General features: G+C 43.3%; 1 protein-coding gene across 5 annotated transcripts in view; it reads right to left on the bottom strand.

Annotated features, from left to right (window-relative positions):
• TSNARE1 (t-SNARE domain containing 1) overlaps nt 1–22,821 on the bottom strand; it is a 450,161-nt gene that overhangs the window by 384,155 nt on the left and 43,185 nt on the right. For all 5 annotated transcript variants that reach the window (XM_059867827.1, XM_059867836.1, XM_059867801.1 and 2 more), the window contains one exon: nt 21,145–21,195. The gene's annotated coding sequence lies outside the window, so the exon portion shown is untranslated. The remainder of the gene's footprint in view (nt 1–21,144; nt 21,196–22,821) is intronic.

Raw genomic sequence — 22,821 nt, forward strand, 5'->3', positions numbered from 1 at the left:
CAAGGATGATAATTATTTTCAGAGGAATAAATCCTAGCTTGTAGGTTGCAACATCTCTTTCAGCCCCTCGAAACAGCATGACCTGAATTCTTTTCAGTGCAGCACTGCTGACCTTCACACATATAATATTACATTCATTAAACATCTCTTCTAGCCTTGTTGCTGAGATCTACCACTCTGGACAACTTTTCCCAACCAAAACTGTAACTCCGCACCATAGAAGGAGAGGACTGTGGGTAGTTCCCACCTCAAAAGAGTCTGATGCTTCTAATTTTTTATTTTCATGCATTAATTTGCAAAACAATTTAAGGATAACTGGAAACTTCTTAATTTACATTGCTGGCAGCTCCCACTCCAAAAGCAAGTACAACTCTGTGGCATAGAAAAGCAAACTTCTCTAGAATTAATTATTTGTCATTTAATTCATGAACAGAGTTGTAGCTGTTTACAACTCTGCTACTCCCTGAAGCTTTTTGATATTGAGGGAAAAGGGGAGAAGACCAAATTTAATGCACACATCCAAACAAAGCACATTTTAATGCTTAACGGGGACATTTTGATGCATCAATAGATGTCACACCTTTGGAATCCACAGTAAATATAAGCTGTGGGAATCAACACATCATCACTGTTTCTAGGAGCAGCAGAAATGGACCAGAAATGGATTAGATGTTGATGTCTTCTGGCTGGAAAATAAAGCAGATTGCTTCTCAGGAGCCCAACTTCCCAACCTTGCTGCAAGCAGTGGCACAGAGTTATTTACAGGCACCAGGGGCCTACACCAAAATTTACTGAGAGCACTTGATGCTTTCCCCTTCATTTCCAATTCCTCCTGCTCAGCATTTTCCTGCCTGTAGCCTATGGAGGACTTTGACTTTTACTGAGGACATCACAACCCTGAGGTTTTTTTGCCAAACATGACATTTTAAAGGCATCATGGACTCCAAGGGAGTTCCACACAGCTCCTCTAGATCCCATCCCAAGTTCAATCACAGAAGAGTGGTGGTATCCAAAGGTATAAATCCTCTCTGGCTGCCAGATTTGGAGTCAGACCCTTCACAGACAGTGTGAGATGGGTGGGCTGATTGCACAACCCATGTTCTAAATTCACCTGAACACCTTCATCTAACAAAATCTGTTATCACAAAACCATGGGACCCTTAGAAATGCTCTTGGCATTCCTTTCTCAGGGTAACTGGGTGGTTTGTAGCATTTAGTGGGTGGGAAAAGGACAGAATGAGTGTAGAGCCACAGAAGTAGATGATATTGTGGATGGCTCTTATAGAAAGTCATCAAATGTCTACAAAATGTCATAAAAGGAGATTAAAATGGGATACAATGACCCAAATCTGCTACAAAAATCAGACTAAGCTGCTACAAATTGCTTGGAAGTCTTTCTGTCTGCATAGTCAAGGACCACTCAAAACTACTCCTCAAAACACCATGTATTTTGCTTAGCCAAATGCCAAATACACCAAAAATGCTGTTTTCCAGTTGCTCATCCCAGAGACCACTGCAGAGTGCACCACAAACCTCATATTTCAATAAACCAAAGCCCTCCTACACACATCCATTAGGATTAAAAAACATTCAGGGATCACAGAAGCTGCAGGGATCCAAGAGAAATTCAAGAACACCAAGCCTTCAGGGATGGTATCTGCCACAAGAATGTTATTTTCCAATATTTCACTTGTGATCTCCAAGGAAAGGCAATTACTGGTTTACTTCATGGATGGAGAGACATAGGGGAACACCTGAATTTAGCAGCAGACCACTCAAAGGATGACCAGGTCTGATGGGAGGTGTCCCTGACCATGGCAGGGAGGTTGGACTGACAAGACCTTGAAGGTCTCTTCCAACCCAAACAATTCCATGACTCTGTGACAAGAGCACCTCAAGGTGTGAACGTGAGGGAAGCAGAAAGCTTCTAGGTAAACCCTCCAAAATTATTTTTTGGAACACTTTGTTAAAGGCAATGAATTCAATAAGAGCATAACAGGGACTGATGGTTTTTTGCCTCCTACTCTTGGATCAGCCTCTCCTGGGAAACTCTAAGAACTCAAAAAAATAACTGGAAAAAGCTAAACTAATAATAATGGTATTGTAAAATAAAAAATAATTGTAAAATGCTAAACTAAAACACAAGAAAAGGTCAAGTTGAATTACTGTACCGGAGATAAATTTTCACATTCATCTTCCCACTGTGTGCAGTGCTGAGCTTTCCTGGAGACACAGACAAAGGGATTTTGGAAAGGACAAAAATGAGGGTGGTGAGGCACTGGAAGGGTTGCCCAGAAAATTTCTGGCTGCTCAGTGCCTGGATTTGTTCAAGGCCAGGTTGGATGGGGTTTAGAGAAACCTGGGACAGTGGAAGGTGTCCTTGCCCATGGCAGGGGGCTGGAATGAGATGAGCTTTAAGGTCTTTTCCAACGCAAACCATTCTATGGGTGGAAGGAAAGCTCAACATGGAAGTTTGGGATGAGCAATGCTGGCAGATCTTTCTCAAAATCCCAGAAGTGGTTTTGTAGCTGTACAGGGAAAGGAGGGGGAGGTTCAGAACTGCAAAGTGAAGAGGAAAAGTCAGCAACTTCTCCACAGCCAGAACCACTTGTGAGCAACAAAAAATTGGTTACAGAGAAACCTAAAGACTCAGCCTCTATTTTATAAACGAGGATAACACTGACCTACTTTCCAGCACACTTGCAAAGCTTCTGGAGATGCCACAATGAAAGGCACTACAGAAACCTAAACACTACCTCAGATACAAAGCAATAAGGTTATCACTGAAATGCAGCAAGGCACTTTATACAGTGAAGGTAACAGATAAGGGATCAAATAATACAGAGAGCTGGAAAATATTTTTCTTTTTTTTTTGAAAATAGGTTTCTAAAAAGTATTCAGGACATACTCTTGCAAATGGTGCCTCACATGTTTTAATAATCACAAAAAGCAAAATGAACTTCTTTAGGTGGCAAGGTTCTTCTCTGGAAGAACCCCAAGAGATAACCTGCATGGAGCTCAAATGATTAGCTTAAAATACAAGGATGAGCTGATCCAGCCAGGATTCACATCTATATGGGATAAGGAATTATTCAGGTCTTGGGTGATTCAAAGGAAGCCCTGTGTGGTAAAATGGAGGAATGTAAAAAGAACAGCAATTTCCCTAGTGGAGAGAAGAAAAGGTCTTGCACACTGCACAATGTATCTAGCTTTTCTAGGGGAAAAATCAAAGTTGGGCTGCTCAGTATTTTAGAAATAACTTGGTTTGTTGCTTGCATTCGTACAGCCACGCAAATGAAGCTCAAGCCTCCACCAAGATGTACATTAAAATTATTATTTCTTTTCAAAATGCTGAATTTGCCCTTACCATTTATAGAGACAAGTTTTCAAATCTTCTGCTGCAGCAGTTCCTCCCCACATTCCCACTGCCTATGAAAAGACATTCTTTCCTCCAAAATGGGTATGGAAAGTCAATCTTTGCAGGATGGGGGCTTTGTAATCAGAATGGGAGTGTGACTGCACAGATTACCAAAAAAAAAAAATTTAGGAAAAAATTGAGATAAAGATAGCAGGTCCATCAAGAAAGCTTTCAAAATGTGAAAATAACCATCAGCTCTTGATTTCAAGCGCTCTATTGCACCAATCAGCATTTGGTCCTTTTTTCATTTCAGCCATAAGACCACCACCTGTTCAACCCTTTGTATTTCTTCAGAAGTCCTATTCAGACCTAAAAATGAAATCACAGAATCATAGAAAAGGTTGGGCTGGAAAGATCCTTTAAAGGTCACCTAGTTTCAGTCCCCTGTATGAAGCAGGGACATCCTCAACCAGAGCAGTTTGCTCAGAGCCCTGTCCAATCTCACCTTGAATGTTTCCAGGGAGAGGGAGGCCACAGTTTCTCTGGGCAACCTGTGCCAGGGCATCACCAGCCTCAGCATAAAGGAGACTAGAAATTCTTAATCTCTAGTCTAAGTCTACCTTCCTTTAATCTAAATCCATTACCCCTTCTCCTAACAATATGCATCCCTCATCCCCTTTTTATAAACTCCCTTTAGGTACTGAAAGGCCCCAATAAAGGGGAGGGCAATTAAAGCTTTAAACAAGTGAGAAAATACCTGGAATTAACCATTCAGAAGCCATCAGTATGAAGAAACACAGTCTGCAGTCCAGTAACACACAGAAACTTTGGCTGTTTCATTGGAAATGCATCTCAGAGATGTTTTAAATCCCACAGACTCATAGGGAGCAGCCAATTCTGCTCCCAGCAGGACCCACCCACCCTGTGGAAAGGTGACCCCCAGCATGGGCTAATCCATCCCAGCCAGGTCACCCAGGCATCATCACCTCCAGGGGTGATTGTCCCATCCTCTGGACTGCCTGCCTGGCAATAACTCAAGCTGTGGTGCTCCCAGTGCCCCTCCTCAGAGGCCATTTCACACTTCCATAGATCTCACTCTGAAGGCATTTTTTCCTCCCAGTCTAATCTTCAGAAAAATTTGACAGCAATGAAAATGTAATAAACCAACCAGTCGGATTATATATATATACTGCAGTCTGAGAAAGATGAAAGGCTGCATTGTTCAGAGATATAATTCCAGTGGCTCCCACAGTGTAGCCTGTGCCTACACAGAGGAAGAAAAGGAGCTGAAGCAGCTTATATTTTGTCTTATAAGTCGCCTAAAATAAACCCAGCTTCTGATCCTCGGCTCACATCAGGAGAACGGCGCTGAGAAAGCCAATAAAGAGCTGCCAAATATCTCATGAGGACAAAATACCTGTTTGTTCTACCCAGCCCTTGCCAATGCATCAAGTGAAGTGATGTGAGGAAGGGAAAGGAGGACTGTGTGCCTGGGAATCAAATATTCAAGAGCAGAAGGAAACACACCCAGAGTTATTCTGGGTCAGTTTGAAGAGAAATCACTGCAATCAGATTGTGATGAGCAGTGACTGTGTGGCCACAGTACCTCTGCAAATACTCTTAATTTCATTTATATTGATAGATATTAAAATGCTCTTAATTTCATTTATATTGGTAGACATTAAAAAAATTTAAAAATCTACCAAGCCTCAAGGAAGACAAAATAAAAATTTAGCCATGAGGCCTGATCAAATATAAATTGCAGCTTTTATAACAACAATAATAATTTATTCCACTGAGGCACTGGACAGCAGATGATTAAAGCTGAGCAAAGGTCTCCATGTGTCTGGATTTATACCAGGCCACTCCATCCACTGGGTTACAGGAGCAGCAATTATTCACTGCTGGAGAAGGGAGGCATCTTAGGAAAATCTTGAGGTTTCAGAAATGAGTTGTAACACCTTTAGGAGAGCAGTTTGTCTCCTCAGGAGCTGAGACATCTTGAAAAAATGGTAACTTACAAGATTTTAGCTTGTCTTTTTAGAGAAACTGCTGTCACTCTTTTGTGTTAGGGAAAAACAAAACAAAAACCCAACAAACCATTAAAAGAAACTGTTTAGACAGATAAATTCAAATGTGTCAAACAGCTTTCACCAAAAAGATCAATGGGACACAACTGAAGACAGCATTAAAGATAATTTTACTGCAAAACTCTTGGAATAAAACATCTCCTTTTTTGTTCATAATTTTCTGACTGTTGCCTCATCAACCTAACAGCCAAATTTTCTTCCCAGCTTCCAATCCTACTTAAAGAAATGAAAATTCCCATCTGAGAACAGCTGTTCAAGAAATAAATCTCTTCAGCAGCTTAATGGCAGAACTGCAAGGGTAATTTCACAGTTGCCATCAGAGGTGTTCTGGAGACCTGCAATTTCCTACTGAACACGGGGTAAATCTGTGCAGATCCACTTCATGGGGTAGGAAGGAACTCCCTGACATTCTCCCCTAGGATAAGACAAACTCAAAGAGAATCACATTCAGATTTCTATTTACATTCATCACTAAATTTGGATTTAAAATTTCTCCAGTGTGGAGTTTTGGGCAAAGAATGCTCCCCCAGTAAATCAGCTGGAGGTTAAATCACCAGCCTCTGTCCTCTCACTGCTGGGGCTCACCTTGGCTCTGAGTCCTCCTGGTCATCACTCTTTGCCATCCTCAATACTCTCTCAACAACAATAACTTTCCCCAGTCTTTACAGACCAGTTCCTCAGATCATGAAACTCATAAATCATCTTTATTGTGTGGGAGGGAGGAAAGAGAAAGCCTTGCAAAGTTTTGACTAAAAAAAATATTAAAAGTTCATTCAATTCAGATTAGAAGCTCAACTGTGTCCATATGTTTTTATATTCTTTTTTTTCCCCCTCTGAATCCAGAATTCTACACATATAAAGGTTCTAAAAAAAGTCTATTGAAACAAAAAAAAAAAATAGAGTATGAAAGAACTTGTATGGAATTAAAGTATTCAGGAAGAAAAATAATTTCACCACCGGAATAGTAGTTTTAAAAATCCATATTTTGGTTCACTTCACTTAAAATCAGGCAGCTGCTTTCACAGTCACCCACAAAAATGATGGAGAACCTGAAAAAGTGAAGAGCAGCATGATGGGGGAGAAGAGTTGAGAGAATCGGAGCACCAAAAAAAAAAAATATTTGGAAGAAATTTCCACAAATGCATTGTTTGAAAAAGATCATGGAAGTCACATCCCATTCCACAACAAAATATCCTCATTCTTCATTCTTGACTGGCACTCAATTCCTTCCCCTGGTATCCCTTCTAAAACAGAACAGCATGACATGATCACAGACGGGTAGGAAAAGGCCACACAAATTCCCATCTGCACTCAGACCTTCAAAGGGAGGGAGGATCTCAACAATTGTTATCTGATGATGTATTTGAAAACACATTAAAGAATAAAATGCAGCCAAACAAAAAATAATGATCACTGAGCAAAAGCTGCCAGAAGAGGAATGACGACGCCAACCAGGAGATTGATTTTGTGTCATCTTTTACACAGAGAAGAATATTACAAAGAGGAAGTTTGACAGAGCAAATAAATTTGTGTTGGTTTGACTCTTCCACCCTCAATCAAATACTCATGATCTACAGAGAAAAAACAGATAAGGGGAGAACAGAAAGAGAACTGAAAAGAAAAAAAAATCCACCTCAGCACCAGCCCCAAAAACAAAAATCTGTCCTAATAAAGACCTGAATAATGAAAGTTCTTTACAAACATAAAAATAAGAAAAAAAGCCTTTACACTAGATAGGGAGATAGCAAGTAATTAAGGAAATTTCATCCTACACCAACTAAGAAACTCTGTTTCCCCAAGCCCTTGGAGGGCATCTCAGCTGGGAAGCAAAGCTCAAAGGTCGCAGCTCAGTCCTTCTGACAGCACTTCACAGCAAAAATCCTTGGGGAGCCAGTTTCCTTCTCCATGAATTGGTAACATCAGTACTTGACAGTCCTCCAGGAGCTCCATGAGAAAAAAAAAAAAAAAAGGAAAAAAAAAGCTGATTTTGGTTGCATCATTCAGCAATACACCAGAAGAAATCCTACAAGTCCATGTGGAGATCCACTCCCACATGAGAATTATGTTTTGCAGCACACTTAAATACCATCTGCAAGAGAGATAAGGAACTGGAAGACACTCACAGAGCTTCAAAACACGATCATCAGTCATCCTCTCTCTCTAAAACTACCAACTGCTAAAAAGAGCCACAGCAAGAGGGTGCAAGCAAAGATGTGGGGCTGATTAATTCATTAATCAATAAACAATTCCCAGTCCTGCTTGGGCTGACAGAGGGAGAATGAGCCCATGGGACAGAGGAAAGCTCTGTGTCATGGAAGGAAAAGGGTTAGCAATGCAAGGTTAACACACATTTTTATGTTAACACACATTTAATAACAAGGTTAACACACATTTTTATGTTAACACATTTAATAACAAGGTTAACACACATTTTGCCCACAAACTTGAGACCTACATATTGCTCCAAGCCCCATCCAACCTGGGAATGTTCAAGGCCAGGTTGGATGGAGCTTGAAGAAACCTGGTCCAGTGGAAGGTGATTCTGCCCATGGCAGGGGGTTGGAACTGGATGGTCTTTAAAATCCCTTCTGAAACCCAAATCGTTCTGTGATTCTATGTTATGTACAGATGTACTTCAGACTTCACCCAAAGGCCTTTAGAGCAGTAGGTCATTTCTTTTTCCCCTTTTATCTTCATGGAATCTGCATCAGATCCTGTGGTTTTGGGCCGAAAGCTTTGGTGCAGAATTTATTTCACAGCTATTACAAGGTACATTACACTAATTAGGACACACATTACGGCCTCCTCTGTGCCCTGGGATAAATCACACAGCACTGTGGTCTGGGGTAAACATTGCCATACATCTCTGGACACTACTGCATGTTTGACCACTTCCATAAATACAACTATTTCTGTGGTACAAATAGGATTGGCTACAGGGACTAATTTATCACCTTTTTCTTTCAGCACATAAACAGTGTAGTAAATTCTGTAGCTTCCACGGGGGAAAAAAAGAAAAAAAGAGGCAGCAGTGGGATTTCCTCCAGTAAAGTAGCATCAGTTGTATTTTTCCTTCAGTAACACCAATTGTTCTTCATTTTCCAAAAATATACTCACTGTGTCATGCCTAGTGTGCAGTCAAAGACAGGTTTCTGGCTTTCAAGCTTGTCACACCTGAGAAATTGAGGTGAAGAGAGGACAGCAGGCTCAGGCTCGTAGCTTTTAAAGATTTTGGTGGTATTATGAGCTTTCCTTCCATCTATCCCCACACAGGTTTGTTCATACACAAAAGCTCCATTTCAGAGGTAAATCTTATCATTCCATCAAATGTGCTGAATTTCACACACTGTTCAACAAACAAAGGGAGGGGGAGAAATCCTGACAAAATATTTCTGCAGAAGAGCAGCAGAGGTCGGATGCTCAATGTCCCACACACACATCAAATGTGCCACCATGAGCCTGGCATGCTTTCCCTGGGGGGGAAAGCTTTATTCCAACGTGCTCAGGCGCCATCCAGAGCAGCTGAGACAGTTTTATAGGCTGTGACCTCTCTGGGATAGAACCAGAGTTGGAGCATCACCTGGGAGTCAGATCATCACCCAACTAGAGCAGCACGAATGGGTCCTGGGACTGGAAGAATTTAATTTCCCAATTAGATATCCAAACTTAATGTAGTGTTCCAAGCACACAGTATCCATTGACTCATTGTCCTCCAGCCCATCCATCCAAAAAGCAGTAAAAAAAATGCAAGGGAAAAAAATAAAGTTCCACCCTGGATGATATTGCAGGTCAAGCCCCTGTTCCCCTCCCTATGGCAGAAACTCACCAGAATGGTCCCTCACTTAAACAACCAAAAACATTCCCTGCACCCCCACCAGATGCACCAAGAGAAAAACCATCCTGCAAGATGCTGGTTGGGCTTTTGTCCTTTTGGACACTCCATGCTCACCTCTGGCATAGGAATCTCTGCAGCATTGAGACTTTTCTCCTCCAGCAAAGTCCTGCCCTGTGGACCACACAGTGATTCCCAAACTGCTTTGAACAGATAAATGATGCCAGTATCATTTATCTAGCTAAATTTTCATGGACAATCCCCCAGGCAGAACAGCTCTGGTGCTCTCTCTATAGCATGAAGCCATCAGAATGCCACCATTTACAAACATGTCTTAGATAAAAAGGACAAAAAATTCAGAAACCAACAGCAACTTTGCCTCCAGGTCTGCCTTACCCAGTGTGAATTGTACTTGAGAGAACAACAAAGGAGAGTCCAAGCTTCCAGGAAATCCACCAAAAAAAGAAATAACTTTAATTTCATGCAAATGGCAAAGGGAGAAGGAGATGAGGTGTTTTGAAAGGGGACCTCAAAATCTTGTATCAACATGAACCCCAGTTCAGCAGGAGACAGCCTGACAGGCAGATGTGACAGCACAGAGAGGAGATCAGACAGAAGGAGACAGAAGCTTAAAACTTCAAAGGATTGTGATTATGGCTTAAATCCTACACAGGTATGGCCTGGAAATAAAGGACATCTCCATATTCCAAAGTTTTGAGCAGAATCTCAAAGAGGTTTATGGCCTTCGGCACAGTTAAATATTGGGATGTGGGTTAGCCCAGACTGGAGATGTGGTAGGATATGCACCATTAACACCCTCTTGATCCCAGTGGGAGCCCAGTTCCACGAACTAAGAAAGAGGAGGATCCCTGAATTTGTCTTGTGCAGCAGGAGACATCACCAAGCAGCTTCCACAGGCTGCTGGGATGGGACTTCACTGCACAACATGAGCAAACATGACCAGCATCATGTACAGATTTGTTCTTCAGACCTAAACAGATTCCTAAGAAGGCTTCTATGTGTGTTTTCACCTGAAGATGCTTCTTTGCATTGTGGATGTGGCCAGATTAACATTTCCACTACACTGAATTTGACAGTCAAGAGAGATGAATGTCAGCAGCCCAAGCAAGCAGATCAGTCAATGCACAAAACCCAGATAGCTCAACACAAACAAAAGCCAAAAAGTGTTAAGCTCTGCTGCCAATCTATTTCCACTCCTTTGGTTCTCCATGGCATTTCAGAGCTCAGCCATGCCATTAAATGGGAATATTTCAAAAGGTGCTGCATCAACAACTGACAGTAGAGCTGTGTGGCACAACGAGAGCAGCAAAGCTACACCCTTGGCTTGACCAAAGGACCAAAGTCCTTCAGAAAGGTCTCAAATAGGGCTCAAGCAGGATTAAACACCAAAGCTCATCCTATTAATAGCCAGAGAAACACCCAACCATGAACAATCACCTGATATCCTGGAACAATTCTGCTGCAGGCACTCCCATGTGTAATGGGTCAGCAAACCCCCATACCCCAACTCAAGGGGAAGAGCAAATTCCACATTAAACCAATGGGATATAAAGGAAATTAAGGATGGGGAGGTTGGGCCACACAATCAACAGCCACAGCAATAGAACCACAGAATCACAGAATATCCTGAGTTGGAAGGGACCCACAAGGATCATCAACATCCATCTCCTTGCACTGCACAGGACACTCCAAGGATCCCACTGCGTGCCTACAGATGTATTGTAGCATTCTTGAACACACACACACCAGTCCTAAAAAGCCAGCACTGAGAGTTAGGGTAGCAGCTTCCATCTTCTCTTTCCCAGACACCCTAGAGACTCATATTACTTCCTCAATTACTCTGAGGGAAGAGCCAAGAAAAACAAGGCTGTGGTCCAGACATCTCTGCTGAGCCCACAGGGAAGACTGGACAGTGGTTAGAGGATTGCAAACCAGGAATTTGTTCAGAAAAAGAAAAATCCACAGCCTCAGACCTCCCGCAGGAGTTGAGTTCTTCCCTTCTCTGTACAAATTTATGTTGTGTCCAGCTGCAAGGCAGAAGTGGCCAAATTGTGATATGCAGGAGGAAATTGAGCCAGTAAGACACCACTGTGCACTGTGCCTGTGTCTGAAGGAAAGAATTAGGGCTGGGCAGTCTTTCCTGGCTCCAGCAGGCACTGGAAAGATTCCTGGGTGTCCAACTGCATGTCCAGCTTGGAGCATCTCCCTCAGCACCTCCAATCACTTCACTCAGCCTATTCTTCCTCAGGTGGAGGAGATGAAAAACTCCTGATATGGAGCCAACATATGGCAGAGGCTAAGCAAATTTCAATGCCACAAGCCAAAGGCAAAGGAGCTCTTAAATAACTTTTTGCCACAAAAAAACAGGCAGAACAAGATCAGTCTCCAAGGCCCCTCCCAATCCAAACCATTCTGTGATTAAGAGCCCAATTATTTCCCATGAGCTGGGCTAAACCAAAAAGAAAGATATGAAGATCTGGAGCTGGAGATGCAGCCCCACCAGCATAAGCTGAAATAGCTCTCTCTTCATCATAACCCCACTACAGGATATCCAAGGTGCTGGCTGAGGACACGCGGGAAATTGAGACTTTGCCAACAACTTAAAAAATTCCCCAACCGCAATTCCAAACAGTGCCAAATTCTTGCCAACTAAAAAATAAAAGTGGGTACTCACTAAATCTCACAAATTCCTTTTTCTGACTCACATGCTCCTTGGTTTCCTTCCATGGAGGACAAACCCTCCCAATTTTCCATTTGAGCAGCAGGATTGAAAAGCTCATACAACCAAGTTCATGTACAAACAAAGCAGCCCTGTAGCTACACCTCAGCTCAGAAATGAGATTAATTGCCACCAGTAAAACTATTATGTTTTCTGAAGGTCTGCAGGACATATAGATATTTATTGTCTTAAAACAAAGGTGCAATTACTTTAAGTAAAAAGAGGTAGAGCTTTTAAAACACAGAGTTGTGTTTTATACCAAAGCTAAGGATTTCTTCAGAACATCTGCATGCAGAAACAGGACAAAAAAAGCCACAGAAGAATTTAATCATAAAAGACAGAAAAGTCAAGGTTAGTTTTATCCAGGTCAGGACTTTCCAAAAGTTGGGATTTTGTTTGTTTTGCCCTCATTAGAGGGAAATGCTACTGCAGAAACCGTGGAAAAATTATGGGTGGGTTCACAGCTCATGTCTGTGCCAGTGCACTTCTCCTTGGATAACATCAGATCCTTGCAAACCCTGTCAGAGCATTGCCAAAGCTGATCTAACTGGGAGTGACAGAGTCAGAAATCTCTCCCCCATCAAAATCAGTTAAGACATAAGAGAAAGTCTATCAACTTCCAGTCCTGTAAATATTAACTTTCAAAAGCTATTGCAAAACACAGTCTTTTGGGTTTTTTAAGGAGAAAATTGTTTATCACTTCAATATCATGAGTCAACTTCTCTACTACCCAACTTTTTTCCTCCCCTTGTTGCCTAATAAATAATTATAAACACAAAATTTTAGAGTACATTGCAAATATCCCATCAGCCTGTAGAATGTCCTCCCCCCACCCATGTCCATCTCTCACCATATTTAAGTATCTGCTAAATTAGACAGTAAAGTTTTCCTTTGAATTATGGCTACCCTATAGCAGCAGCAGAGACTATGTAATGTATTATAAATACAGAATTTTAATTCTTAAAAGGCAATTTGAGCTGTTTATAAGAAATGTCATTTGTGAGAGAAAACAAAACACTTAGTCCAGTCAAGGCCAACAGCCTCTGCAGGGCAGGTCTGGGAAAACTTCACCTCAGCCAAGGAACAGCACTTAGAACCATGGAAGGTTTGGGCTGGAAGCAACCTTCAAGATCATCCAGTTCCAACCCCCTGCTATGGGCAGGAACCCCTTCCACCAGGCCAAGCTGCTCAGAGCTCTTGAACAATCTAAGAACCCCTTTTTTCTGAAAATCCCCCACTTTCTTGAAAAGAAATGTGGGGAAAACTTTTCAGCAGGGCTTGTTGCAATAGGACAGGGGGGAATGGCTTTAAGCTAAAATAAGGATGATTAAGATTAGATATTAGGACAACATTTTTTACAGTATTGGTGGTAAACACTGGAAAAGATGGTGGATACCTATCCCTGGAAACATTCCAGGTAAGGTTGGATGGGGCTCTGAGCAAGGGGATCTGGTTGAGGATGTCCCTGATCATTGGACTAGGTGACCTTTAACATCTTATAACCTGGACTGTTCCATGATTTGTGTCTTGTAAAGATTTCCAGCATTGAGCTTCTTTGTTTAGCCAGCTTTCATTGTAGACACAGTAGGGCAAGGAAAAGGAAGGGGAAAAAAAGAAAAATGGAAGGGCAGGAAGAAAGGAAAAGGGAAAAAAAAAAGACAAATCTGTAGACAACGAGGGAAAGGAAAAGAAAAGAACAGGAAAAGGAAGGGAAAGGACAGGGAAATGGATGAGGAATGGAAGAGGCAAAGAGAAAACACACAGAGTTTTTCTTGTCCAATTTAAGGGTCAGAGAAAAAATGGAAATACCATCTTTCCCCAACTGGCAATGGGAGGGTATGGAGCTATTTAAAAATACAGTGATATGCCAAATTTACTAATTCCTACAAAAATCAATGTCCCCAGCCTCTGGTTTTTGTTTCCTAATAGAGGCCCTGCATGTGCTCAAGTTAACTGAGCTTTGGTCAATACACGATGTAATTTCATGTATTTTTATTATAAAAATGCCTCCACTGTGACAAAAGGCTGGTTCTAAGTGCAGGGGAGGATACAGACTGTTCAATGCCCCTGGCAACAGCTTAATGGGAAAGCACAGATATTTTAAATTGCTTTTTAATCACTTCTAGATATTTCACCCCCAAAATTGTAACCACTTACTGAACAACTGCACCTTATTGGGAATGAGCAATGCCAGCAGGCACTGACATTATTTTTCATTTGGCAAAGGTGCTCTGATCCTTTGGAATAATATTCACACAGAACAGCACTGAAGTTGAACTTTTTCAATTCTCTGCTTGCAGGTTTCCTTTATTTATTTCTGCATTTATTTATTTTCATGTTCTGTTTAAAAAACAAAATTGATAGATTTCTTTATCTGCTTCCCAGCTGCTCTTTCTAAACAGACTGAGAAACTTTTTTCTAACTTAAAATACAGTCCTAACTCCAAAGTTCCCAGGACAAGATCCTTCCTGCCTGGCCAGCTTGAGCCAGAGCAGATCATCTCAGGCAATTACATTGCTGAGGAGACTGGGATTGATGACATAAACCAACCTGCAGAAACAACTTTAAAACACAAACATTGATTCAAAACATCTCAAAATGCTGAAATGCTCTCCCTAAGTGACAGGCACTGTGCCAAGGCCTCTGCCCTTCATTATCCTGACCTTCCTTGACTTTATGACCTCTCCTGCCCTGCTATAGGTTGTAGCTATCTGGAAAATGAGAGTGGGAAGCAGAACTGAATTGGGAAGTCACGAAGAATTTCAAAATTTCATCAACATTTCAAATTTTATAGAAAACCTGTCATTTTAGAAGAGAGTGATGTCCTTTCCCTTGGAATTCATGCAACAGATTTGGATAGTACCACAGGGTTTCCTCCTCTTACTGTTTCATGCTGGGTGAGTATTTTTTTGGGCTCTGGAGATCATTCCTGTGCAATCATTGCTTGTTTGCCTTCCCTCTGCTCTGTAGCTGCCAACACAATCCTCTTCCAAACCTACACACAGCTCAACATTGTGATCCATCTCCAAGGGATGCTGATCACAATGTTGAACTGTGTGTAGGTCTGGAAGAGCATTTTGTTGTTGGAACAAGAAGATCTGTAATGTCTGTAATGTCCCTTCCAACCCAAGGCATTTCATGGATTCTGTGATTCCCAGACTGGCTGCTCTAACACCACCCCTTACACAGCATCCCCATCTTTAAATACTGTGAGAGGACAGGGAAAAAGAGGAAAGATCCCAACCATGGCTCCATAAAATACCCTCAATTTTGCAGAAAGCAAGCTGGAGGGCTGCCATTTCATTCAGCTGAAATAGAAATACATTCAGCTTTTTGGATCTCTAAAGGCAGAAGTAATTCACATCAGCTTCTTCCTTTCTGCTCAGGAAAATACAGGGACATCTGGATTTACCTCTTTTGCTGGTACCCTGCACAACACCAGCTCTAGGCTGTCATCCCAAACCAGCACAGGAACCTGCGTGTGTGAGGGGGAGATGTTTTTAATAAATACCAAAAAAATCCAAATCTGGCAACAGGCAGCAAACAGAAAGCTGCAAGGCCCAAGGATGCAGATAATTCAAAATATACTGACATGCCCTGCAGAATGGAGGCTGCAGCCAAAAGGTCTGGCCTGACACAGGACAGATCCACTGGCAGCTCTCTGCAGAAATGGAGGTGGCTTCACAGATGTCTCTGCCCTAAGACAACAAGGCACATGCTCTGGATTTTGGGACCTGAGTTTCTGTAAAGTCCAGGTCAAAAGAGAAAATTTAATCCCCATCCTTTAAAAACTTGATGCATAAATAAGTCAAATTAAATCCTCAACTCTACCACAGAATCCCAACCATAAACTGGCAGCCATTTGATAGAGGGAGGGCAAGGACAGTTTCATCTTTCCCCCACCATACTTTAGAAGAAAAAGAGAATATTTTTAAGCTGGAAGAGAAGTCACTTGAGCTGCTGCCATAGTGAGAGACGTGGGAATGTCTCATTAATTTCTATATCCATGTGTTTTCAGGTGCTGGTGCTTGATCCAAACACCTGCACAGCACAGGAAAGCTTCCATCAATCCCTTAATATGCAGTGGAAATTAATCTCATTTTTTGAATATTACAAACATCCAGGAGCTGCCCTTAGCTACTGCAATAACTGTAATTTCACTTCCCTGTATTCCCCTACATCACATAGAAAAAAAAAAAAAAGAATCATAAAATTATAAAATCATACAAGGGTTTGGTTTGGAAAGGACCTTAAAGATCACCCAGTTCCACCTCCTGCCATGGGCAGGGACACCTTCCACTATCCAGGTTGCTCCAAGCCCCATCCAGCCTTGGACACTTTAAGGGATGGAGCAGCCACAGCTTCTCTGGGCAACCTGTGCCAGAGTCTCACCACCCTCACAGGGAAGAATTTCTTCCTAATCTCTAATCTAAATCTCCCTTCTGTTAATTTAAAGCCATTCCCTCTTGTCCTGTCCCTCCATCCCTTGTCCCAAGTCCCTCTCCAGCTCTCCTGGAGCCCCTTTTGGCACTGGAAGGGGCTCTGAGGTCTCCCCGGAGCTTTCTCTTCTCCGGGCAGAACAGCCCCAGCTCTTCCATCCTATCTTCCTAGGAGAGGTGCTCCAGCCTTCTGATTAGAAATCCTTCCTCAACATCCAGGTTTTCCCCATCTGAGGAGCACTCCCAAATCACAAGAAGCCCTCTTCCCATGTGGTGCACAGCAGACACCTCCCACAGCCCGACAGCAGTGTTGGCATCCAACAACGGAAACTTTCCCTCTATTTGCATGCTCGGCTCTGCCAAAAACAAAGCACGCTGCTCAAGTGGGAGAGCACCTCCCTACTTGTTCAGGGAAGGCCAGGGAATTTGTGCAGATCCCTGGTTACTTGGAGGCAGCATTTCTCAAGGAAGACAACTGAGGGAGCCCAGAGCAGCAACTCTCAGTGCTAAGGAGATTAGGACGGCGGCCCAGGGAATCAGCAATCCCAGCACATCACAGCCACACAGCCTTGCCCACGGCTGTCACTTTGAGGAGAGTTTGCTACAAAACCAGCACAGAGATTATCTTGTTCCCTTGCAGGAATGCAAGGACTGAGATGCAGGGGAAAAGCGGCAAGACGGGAGCCGCAGGCTTTGTGGAGGCGAAGCCAGCTCTGCTCACTGAGCAGGGACCACCACATGGAGGAATTCCAGCCAGAAACCACCCCAGCACTGGAATGCTGGCCAAGAAAGTGGTTTGAGAAAACACAAAATGTGCCAGCAGCCTGATGACACTGCCCATTGCTGTGAGGAGGGGTGCACTGAATGCCAGGACACCCCAATGAAGGCAGGCGTGGGTAGTTATCAGATTAACCCACCACCCAGGGAGAAGGGATTTTGGGTCACCACAGTGCTCACATCACATGCTGGCAGCTGGGAGAGCCACACGAGGGTGTTGCATAATGGCTCTTTTTCCTTTCCACAAACACTCAGTGACATCCCACAGAGCAGTGTCACAACCAGGGATCCGTGTGTGGTGAGCACACGGAGCAGCTCACTGCGAGCCAAGTCCATCAGGAGTTCACAAAGAATCGTGGAATTGTTTAGGTTGGAAAAGATCTTTAACATCACCAAGTTCCACCATTAACTGAGCATTGACTGCAAAGGCCACCACTATGCCACGTCCCCACATGCCACATCTGCACACCTGTTAAATCTCTCCGACACTTCCTTGGGTAGCCTGTTCAACTCTTGGGTAGCTTGACAACTCTTTTGGTGAAGAAATTATTCCTAATATCAAATCTAAAGCTCCCCTTGTGTCACCATCATATTTTCTGAACAATCCTTTTGCCAGGATTTCTTCTGGGAAGTGAGACGCCTCAGAGAAAAATGAAAACAATAATTATCTGATTTGCTTCTCCTGTATTTTGCTGCTTTGGAATGTGGTTTGGACATTGTTTACCAACTGGTCATTGTTTGATTGGTTTCATGTGAATTGTTTTGACTTAATGACCAATCACGGTCAAGCTGTGTCAAGGCTCTGGAAAGAGTAAAGAGTTTTTTATTATTATCTTTTAGCCTACTGTCTGTATCCTTTCTCTATTCTTTAGTAGAGTTTAGTATAGCATTCTTTAATATAATATAGATCATAAAACAATAAATTAGCCTGAACATGGAGTCAGATTCTCAATTCCTCCTCCGTCTGGGGAACTCAGAAAATACCACACCCTTGCACCACTTGAGGCCATTTCCTCGTCCCATCACCAACTTTGAGCCCTTCTATGTGCCCTTGGGCAAACAAAGCACCCAGGTCCTTCACACCCCTGAAGACAAAATCAGCATGTGATGGAACAGTTCATGAAAAGCAGCATTTGTGAGGTTCAGCACTGACACCTGAAAAGACCAGAAGGATGGGGACAAGGAGAAAATGCAATGAGATCTAGCAAGGACCTGGGCACAATGAGGTCATCAACACATGGATGTTACATCTCCATTTGTTTTAAAGTGTTATTTTATGGATAGTTGTGTGCACACAGATGTACATTTATGACTGATAAAAACACAACCTGTCCAATTACTGTGCCTGTAACTGAAAGCAACAATGACCAGCCAGAGACAAAGACAGAAAACCACTCAGTGACACACTGAAATGTTTGAGCAGTGAAGCTGATGCTGGACACAAATCCAGGCACAAGCTTAGCCCCAATCAGCCTCTTACCTGCATCACCTGAATGGCTGAAGCATGGGTCAGCCCAGTCGAACAAAGTCCCCAGGGGGAACCTACTGGTCCATTTAGCAAGGAGTGGCCTCTCCAGACCTCAGCAGCCTCTGGCAAACTTTTGGTCATGTGGATGAAGGGCTGGGGCCAGGGAGCACCTTGTGCTTGTGCCCTGTGCAGCCCTTCCAGCAAAAGTGCCTTCACCACTGCTCACTCAGCACAGACCATGAAAAAGCGAAAAACAACACCACTGCCTGGACTTCCAGGGTATCAGGAGGTGAAGAAGAACAAATCTGAGCATGGAGAGATTTGGACTCTCTGCTGCAATGATGTCCTTCTATAGCTTTGCTCCCAAAGCACCACAAGTGGCTAACAAAGAGCGAGATTTTCAAGAGCATTCCACACCTGACTTATAGTGTGTGACTCTTCCAAAGGGTTTCCATCCACTTTTCTCATCATGCAGCAGATAGGCAGTGAGAGCAACAGACCCCTGGTACACATGGGGTGGGGAGAGGACAATCAACAAGTGTGCAAGGGCACAAATTCAACACAGGGACAGTGACAGGACTGACAGGTCAACAAATTGACAGGGGCTAAAAATGTTGTCAATACAGCCAAGGACCACATGTCAGCTGGGGAGAGAGATCCAGAGCCCAGCTTGGCTGACACCATCAGTGCAGCTCCCAAAACACCACAGGACTTTCACATTCATCACACTTGCTGTTCTTTACAATTCACTCCACCACCACCAATGCCCTGTACTGGATGACTCCAGGTCCAGCATGAGCAAGACTAGTCTCAGACACAGAGATGCCACAAAAGTTATCTCCCCCCTCACTGCTGAAACAATCTGCTCCATCACCTGGATGATTACAGCTTTCTAACCCATCGGTCCAGGTTGCTCCCAGAGGCCACACTCCCATGCACCTACTCCTTTCTGCCACACAAAAGAAATTGCACATGAAAGTAAGAGATGGGAAGGGAAAGCCATAAAGCTGAGAAAAGATGCCCTTGGCAATATTTGTTTTAAGGCATGACTAGCTGGTACTGAAAGCCAAATCCTCTGGTTTTCAGCCCAGACCCTCGTGGGAGGACAATTTGTGTTCTCTCTCTCTTGCCAGACGTGGTGCTAGGGGACTATTCAGGACAGCAGTAACACCACTAAAGCTCTCTGCTCAGTCCTGCAGCGAGGAGATCCAGGGGAATGAGCACTGGTATTTAGGGAAACACCACCTGTATCAAAGGGGACACCCATCACACTGCTTCAGCACCAGGGCTGCCACAGGTGACAGGAAAATTACACAAAGCACTGTTCCCTCCCCAAACACGAGCCTTGCAGGGGATGAATCAGTTTCTGTCTCCAGGGTCACCAAGGAGTCCTATAAATCTCCCTAGTCCTCCAAGGGGAGGGAAAGCAGGTGGGATGGACAGAATAATCCCAGAAAAAGCCAGTGGAATTTGGCTGTGGCTGTGCTGCCCACGAATGGAGATGCCACAGCTGGATCTGCTGCTGGAGCAAGAAACACTTTCCCTGGGAGGGATCCACTGAGCATCCAAGGGACACATGAACATCCCACCAGTGTGACATGGACCAGCACTGCCCTGCTTGCTTTTCACACTGCCCAGGAGACCAACAAGGCTTTACCACCCTGGCAGGAGTTTCCAAGACAGGGAACATAAAGTTAAACCTGAAGACCTAGAGAACAGTACAGTTCTCAGTGATTTCAGGGAATTTGGGGATGGACTGTTTAGTAGGGCTTGTAGTTTCAGGGTAATGGTTTCAAACTGAATGAGGGTAGGGGTTCGTGTGAGATAAAAGATTTTGGTAAGACACAAAAATGTGGCCCACAGAGGTGGCAGGTACCCCATGCCTGGAAAGATTCAAGGTCAGGTGGGATGAGGCTCTGAGCAACCAGATGGAGATGTCCCATCATTGGACATCTCACTGCTCATTGAAGGGGATTGTATTTGATGACCTTTAAAAGTTACTCCCAACCCAGCCTATTCCATAATTCAAATTCAGCCTGGCATCCTTAAGCACCCAAGTGTCAAAGCACTGCATTCTCCGTGTTTATTTTATTCCTGTGCATGGTTTGCTCTAGAGATCAAAAACATGGAACCAGCAAAGGATCAGCACAATGAGAACACAGGGAGAACATGAAAATATGGCCAAAGTTCTGAGAAAACTCATGGATAAGGTTGCTTGGATAAGGAGTGAAGATAAAGCATTCCCTCCCCAGCCTCACCAGCAAAAACTTCCATAAACCAGCTCTTCCTTTTTGGCAACTCATTCCAAAAAGGAGTGAAACTCCTATAAAATCAAAGTCACTGGGAAAAAAAAGTTTCTCAAGGGTAAAATTTTATTTGCATCGGCCTGAGCCCCATAATTCCACATTCAGGTGACCCTCTCCTGAAGAGATGCTCTTACCAGGTGCTTCCCAAGTCCTGCTCTCCTGGGCACACAAAACTTTCTTCTAATCTGGAAGAAAAAGCAAGACAACTGGTAAGTACTGGGAAAAAAACCTATTTCACTTTCATGGTTAAGGACATGGCAACCATCAGCACACAAGAGCTCTGATATCCAGGCACATCCTGAACTGAGCTGTAGGAACAGGTACAAAAGCAACTGTTGGTTCCTCGAAACATCACTGCTGAGCATGGGGAACAGCACCTCCTTTTCCAAAGAAAGCTGATATGAATCTTTAAAATTCCTAGAAGGTTTCAATACTTCCAGATTACCAACAGTACAAAAGTAGGGAGTTGTAATTGTTTGCAGAACACCTGCAAAATTAATAAATAACAAATCAAAACCTTCAACGGAAAAGGAGAATCACTTGTTTAAGTGTCCTGTCTTCTTTAAGATCCCAGACCTGCTGTGGGAGGAGCACTCTGGCCACAATCCAATTAAGCATTTCAGTGTGTCAGATTTGAAAGAAGAGGGAGAACCCTGCTGAATCAAGGTCTTGGCATTTCTCACCAGCTGCTTGTTTCTCTCTCCTGCTGGCCTTCAAACACGTACACACACTCCTACCTTCCAAAAATTTCCAATTTTAGCTTTTATTCTAGAAACAACACCCCCTGCTTACAAAAGCAGCCAATTCTGCTGCCAGGAAAAAGCACTGGTAGAACCCCAAGGGGCAGGTCCTGCATTAGACTAGCACCAGGCAGCTCTCAAGAGCTCACAAAAGGCCTTTTAATTAATACTCCTACTTGCTTTGCTCAATTAACACCACTGAGGAAGCCCTTCACACACTGCCTTCAGCTCCTTCAGCTCTGGTCACTGTGGGCTGAACACTTTAAAAATCCCTTTGCATTTATAAATACTTCCTATACAAATGCCTTATACTTCCTACATGCATGCTGTCTACAGAAAGCTCAGTTAAGAAAAAAAAATCTAAAAAAAAAGAAGCAATTTCCCCAGAGAGAAAAATTCAGAGATAAAATTGCAGCACTGATTTATATCTGCCCAGAGGAGCAGAGCAGCAATCCCAGCCCTTGGTGACCTCCGTGCAACCACACCAAGCCAATTACACACTGTGACAGAGGATTTTCCCCTCCCAGAGCTGCAGCTTCTTGCTGTTCAGAGTGAGAAACATCTAAAGGTAGTGCAACTAGTGAGTGTGTGCTACTGAGCAGGCTGGGGACAACCAGCCTCGAGGTTTAATCAAAATTTGGATCCAGTTGTGTGAGGGGTTTTGTAAACACTGATCTTATGGAGTTGTTACATCTGGAGGATGTAATTCCCACTGACCTGCCTGTTTAACCTATGGAAATCACCACGGGGCAACTCAGCTCAATCCTCCCACTCCATCCCTTCTTGTTTGCTGTGGTCTCTGTCAGCAGATGAGTGCTAATCCACGTCATCCTTCAGTGTCTCACACTTGGGACGTGCCCAGCAGCACCTCCATGTCCTTTGGCAAGATAAAAGGCAAAAAAAAACTTTTTAAAGCCACCAGTCATAGCCAGCAGCTGACAGAAGATACGCTCTCAGCTTCAACAAAGTTATTACAGAATAATTTAGGTTAGAAAAGACCTTTCAGATCCATTAGTTCAACTACTAAGTACTGCCAAGGCCACACTAACCCATGTCCACAAGTGCCACATC

The sequence above is a fragment of the Haemorhous mexicanus genome, chromosome 1, assembly GCF_027477595.1.
Source record: "Haemorhous mexicanus isolate bHaeMex1 chromosome 1, bHaeMex1.pri, whole genome shotgun sequence".
Lineage (NCBI taxonomy): Eukaryota > Metazoa > Chordata > Aves > Passeriformes > Fringillidae > Haemorhous > Haemorhous mexicanus.